We start from the raw sequence: 6,386 nt of genomic DNA on the forward strand, positions 1-6,386 counted from the left end.
AGTTGCAGATGACATGATCGATATAGAATAATGTTAAGGAGTCCAACAAAAGCTATTAGAATAAACAAATTCAGTAAGATCACAGGCCACAAAAATCAATATACAAAAATAAATTGTATTTATATACACTAGCAATAAATAACATGAATATAACAACAATTTAATTTATAACATAAAGAAAAATAAAATATATAGAAATATAGACAAAGAAATGCAAGACTGGAACACTGTAAACTTCAAAACATTAAAGAAATGTTAAGAAAATGAAATGATATTTTGTTTACTGGCTTTTAAAGTCCTAATATTTTTCAGATGATAATCTCCAAACTGATTTACAGATTCAATGAAGTCCCTATCAAAATTCCAACTACCTTTTTTTACAATTGACAAATTAACAATAAAATTCTGATATAAATGCAAAAAATCCAGAAACACCAAAACAAATTTTAAGAACAACAAAGTTTGAGGACATTTCAATCTTAACACTTACTAAAACTTATAGTAATCAGAGAGAATGTGGTAATAACATAAGAATAGACATAAAAACCAATGAAATAAAATTGAAAGTACTGAAAAAAGCTCATGCATTATCAATTGAATATCAACACGGGTGATAAGACATTTGATAGGAAAGGGATAGTCTATTTACCAATAGTGACAAAACAACTATATTTCCATATGCAAAAGAATGAAATTAGACCCATACTTCATATCACACACAAAAATGACTCAAAATGAATCATATAACTAAATGTAAGAGATAAAATATTTTTTTAAAATGTTATAGAAACGATATAATTTTCACAGCCTTGGATTTGGTAGCAGTTTCTTGGATAAGACACCAAAGCAGGAGTTTGGAGAAACATGGCAGAATGAGAGATATCCCCATATCTCTCTTCTTGAAACAACAATTAGCTAAATATCTAAAACTCAACAAAAAACACTCACTGAACACAAGCATGTGTGAGCATAGGATCTGTGCATAAGAGCTACCACAGGTCAGAACCCTGGCTATTTGGGGTAGACTGGGAGAAACAAAGAAGCTATTTTGCAGCCACCAGAGCTCCCTGATGGAGGAGGGAGAGGAGGAGGGAGAGGGGAGAAGGTGCAGTAAGTTCCCCGAATAGCCCTTTGTGGGAGAGCTGTGAGCCTCATGTGGCCTGTTGTAGTGCCCAGTAATGAGGGTAGAAAACAGAGAAGCAGGACAGCAAAGAAACAACAGTTGATTTTTACCAGCCGTGGTTGCAAAATCAAGGCTGAGCCACAGCCCCCATCTCTCAACACAGAGGGCCCTCCCTCCATACCCTCCCAGACAAAACACCGTGGAGTCCAAGGGAATCTGAGCAAACACTACCGAAACTGTTGCTAACACTGACAGGGACTGAGACTGAGGGTAGCGAGTGTGATTAAACATTTATAAGAAGAAAAAGGCATTATTAAGATTTTTATAAAGCAGGGATCCAAGAGGCTGAGATGCCACTTACTAAAAACCAAAAGAAAACTGCCTTCTTTGCAATAGACTAAAGAAAGAACTTCATATAATGAATTATCTTTCTGGGGAAGAAAAAAAAAAAGCAAAATAAACTTCCATTAAAACTGAGGTGGAGAAATAGTCTATTAAAAAACATGAACGACAACGGTGAAAAGGTATTACATAAAGAAAGAGAAAAATCTCTAGAAAATAAGCTTACAGACATAGAAATATGTGACTTAAATGACAGAGAATTTAGGATGAACTTATGAAAAAACTCAGTGATATCAAAAACTAGTCATATCGACAATTTCAGGAATTGAAAAATCAACTAGATGATCAGAATAAGTTCCTTAGCAAGGAGATCGAAAACCTCAAAAAGAACAGAATAGATCTTCTGGAGATAAAAAAACACACAGCAAGAGTTAAAAAATGAAATAGCAAACTTGGGAAATAAAGTCGACCAAATGGAGGAAAGGATCAGTGATATAGAAGACAGAAATCTAGAAATAAATCAGAAGAAGAGAGAAAAGGAAGAAGGAAAACTAATGAAAGAAAAATACAAGAACTAGCTGATATCATCAGGAGAGGACACATAAGAATAATGGACATTATCAAAGGGGAGGAAAAGGAGCAGGAACTAGAGAGCAATTCCAGAAAATTAGTTGATGAAAATTTCTCAAATCTAAGGAATGAGCTGGAGCTTGGAATTCAAGAAGTCAACAGAACACTCAATTATCTCAAAACAAAAAGGCCTTAACCAAGACACATTGTATTAAAATTATCAAAAATCAATGACGAAGAATTATCAGGGCAAACAGGGAGAAGAAAACAGTAAATTATAAAGGAAAAACCATTATATTTTCGTCGGACTTCTCAGCACGAACCTTACAAGCCGGAAAGTAGTAGAATCAAATATTCAAAATATTAAGTGAAAGGAATTACCAGCCTAGAATAATGTCTCCAGCTAAGCTCTCCTTTAGAAATAAAGGAGAAATTTAGACCTTTCCAGACATACAAAACTTGAGGAAATTCTCCACTACAAGGCCTGCCTGCATTACAAGAAATACTGAAAGGGGTCAGCTTACCTAAAACAAAATGACAAAAAATACATAACAATGAGTAAAGAAACTGGTAGGCAGATAGAAGCAGAAACTACAAGGCCTGCACTACAGGAAATACTGAAAGGGGTCAGCTCACTTAAAACAAAATGAGAAAAAAAAAAACCATAATTAGGAGAAAAGTGTCTAGCAGGCTGATAGAAGCAGAGGAGTGCAACCCTTATTAAGAACAGTGCATTATAAGCTTAAAAATAAGAAGAGATTTGCTATAGCAAGATAGTAATGAACATTCAGCATACATAGGGACAAATTGAGACAATGATGACTGAAAGGGGGGAGATTCAAACATCCAAATTTGTAAAAGGTAATGGAGATAAGGCATGTGCAGAACAAAAGGATGACCATATAGATATAACTCTCCTTTATATATTCATAATGGTAACCATACTCTCAAAGATCAGAACTGAAGTATATAACATGAAACAAGAAGAACCAGAGGCAAAGCCCACAAAAGCTAACCAAAATAAAACAGAAACACAAAGACAAGGAAGCAATAGAAACACCGAGCTACCAGAAAGCAAAAGATAAAATGGCTATAAGAATACCTCATATTTCAATAATCACTCTAAATGTAAATGGACTGAACTCACCAATAAAAAGGCACAGAAATGCAGAATGAATCAAAAAATAAACCCAACAATATGCTGTCTTTAGAAGATACATCTCAGTTCCAAAGACAAATATAGACTCAAAGTGAAAGGATGGAAAATGATATTTCAAGCAAATGGCATTTAGTGTCAAGCAGGCGAAGTGGTACTAATATCGGATGAAATTGACTTCAAAATGAAAAATGTAAAGAAAGATACTGAGGGACACATCACAATGATAAACGGAATCATCCACCAAGAGGACATAACACTTATTAATATCTATGATTCCAATCAAGGAGCTTTGAAATATGTAAAGCAATTACTAACAGAACTGAAAGGAGAAACAGATCAAAACATTATCATAGTAGGGGACTTAAATACCCCACTGTTAGAAATGGACAGATCATCCAAACAGAAAATGAATAAGGAAATAACATTCTTAAATGAACATTACACCAAGTACATAATTGACATTACAGATCCTTCCATCCCAAAACACCTGCTTATACATTCTTCTTTAGTACATATGGAACATTCTCAAGGATTGACCACATACTGGGACACATAGATAGCCTCAACAAATACAACACGGTTGAAATCCCACCAACCATATTTTCTGATCATAACGCTTTGAAACTAGAGATCAATTGCAAAAAGAAAGCAGGACAAACCACAAATACATAGGGCTTAAACGACATGCTACTGAAGAATAACTGGGTCAGAAAACAAATAAAAAGTGAGATCAAGAGATACATAGACACAAAGGATAATGATAGTACAACATATCATAACTTTTGGGCACGACAAAAGCAATTATAAGTGGAAATTTCATATCATTACAGGCCTATCTCCCAAAACAAGAACGAGCCCCACCTCCCCAAAATAATCTAATGCTTCATCTTAAAAAAAAAAAAAAATAGAAAAAGAAGAACAAATGAAACCTAAAGTCAGTAGTAGGGGAAAAATAATCATAATTAGAACAATTGATTCTTTGATAAGGTTAATAAAATTGACAAACTCTGGCTAGATTCATTAAAGAAAAAAGAGAAAGGACAGAAATAAACAAAATCAGGGATGAAAGACGGGAAATTACGACTGACATCACAGAAATACAAATGATCATACAATAATACTATGAAAAAGAATATAACGCCAAATTTAATAACCTACAAAAAATAGATCAGTACTTAGAAAAATACAATCTTCCTAGACTGAATCAAGAAGAACTGGAAAATCTAAAATGACTGATCAACATTATGGAAATTGAAACAATCATTAAAAATCTACCAAAAAGTAAAGTCCAGGACCAGATGGCTTCACCAGTGAATTCTACAAAACATTCAAAGAAGATTTAATACGTATTCTCCTCAAACTCTTACAAAAAATCAAAGAGGAGGCAATACTTCCCAACTCATTTTATGATACCAATATTATCCTGATACCAAAACTCCATAATGATAACACAAAAAAAGAAAACTACAGACCAATATTTCTCATGAATACAAATGCTAGTGAATCGAATATAGCAACATATTAGAAATATTATATACCACGTTCAAGTGGGCTTCATACCAGGGACATAGAGATGGTACAACATACGTGAATCAATTAATTCGATACACTACATAAACAAATTAAAAAATAAGAATCATATGATCATATCAATAGATGCAGAAAAAGCCCTTGACAAGATATGTCATTCAGTTATGATCAAAACACTTAACGAAATCAATATAGAAGGAAAGTACTGTAACATAATAAAGGCCATATATAACAACCTTCGGCCAACATTACATTTAATGGTGAAAAACTAAAAACCTGCCCTCTAAGATGAGGAACAGAATGAGTCTGTCTAATATCATCACTGTTATTCAATATAACACTGGAGGTCCTAGCCAGTGTAATCAGGGAAGAGAAACACATAAAAGGCATCAAAATAGCAAATGAAGAAATCAACCTGTCACTATTTACGGATGACATGATTCTCTATATAGAAAATCCTAAAGACTCCACAAGAACACTACTAGAAACAATAAGCAAATACAGTAAAGTTTCTTGATGCAAAATCAATGTTCAAATTCCATAGCATTTCTATAATAATGAATTGTCAGAAAAAGAAGTAGAAAAAATAAGTCCTTTGCAATTGCAACAAAAAGAATGAAATAACTAGGAATAAATCTAATAAAACATGTAAAGTACCTAAGTAATGAAAACTATAAGACCCTATTAAAATATAACGAAGATACAAAGAAATAGAAAGATATTCTGTGTTCTTGGATTGGAAGAGTCAACATAGTTAAAATGACCATATTACCTAAAGCATTATACAGATTTAATGCAATCCCCATCAAAATCCCCTCGGCGTTTTTTTTAAAGAAATAAACAAAAAATCATCAGATTTGTATGGAAGCACAAAAGATCCTGAATTGCCAAAGACATCCTGAGAACAAAACCGAGGCTCGAGGCATCACTCTGCCCAACTTCTAATTGTAATACAATGCGATAATAAACAAAACAGCATGGAATTGGCAGAAAAACAGACACACAGACTGGGATAACAGAATTGAGAGTCCAGATGTATACCCATCTTTATATAGGAAAATAATATTTGACAAAAAAGCCAAAAAACAGACAAGGAAGAAAGGAAATCCTCTTCAATAAATGGCGCTGGGAAAACTGGGAAGCCACCTGCAAAAGAATGAAATTAGACAGTTTTCTATCACCGTACCCAAAAATTAACTCAAAATGGATCAAGGACCTGAATATAAGATCAGAAACAATAAATTGCATAGAAGAAAACATAGGTACTAAACTCAAGGACCTTGAACTTAGAGAGGATTTTATGAATTTGACCTGAAAGGCAAGGGAAGTCTAAGCAAAAATAAATGAATGGGACTACATCAAACTAAAAAGCCTCTGCTCAGCAAAAGAAACCGTCAACAACTAAAGAGACAACAACCAAAAAACATCCAATCAAAAATTGAGCAGAGGACCTGAACAGACACTTCTCCATAGAGGACATATAAATGACCAACAAACACATGAATAGATGCTCAACATCACTAGCTATTAGAGAAATGCAAATCAAAACCACAGAGATATCTCACACCTGTTAGAATAGCTGTTATCAAACAGGACAAATAATAACAAATGTTGGAGAGGATGCAGAGAAAAAGGAACCAGCATATACTGCTGATGGGACTG

Source organism: Pteropus alecto, unplaced genomic scaffold (assembly GCF_000325575.1).
Source record: "Pteropus alecto unplaced genomic scaffold, ASM32557v1 scaffold410, whole genome shotgun sequence".
In the NCBI taxonomy this organism is placed as follows: Eukaryota; Metazoa; Chordata; class Mammalia; order Chiroptera; family Pteropodidae; genus Pteropus; species Pteropus alecto.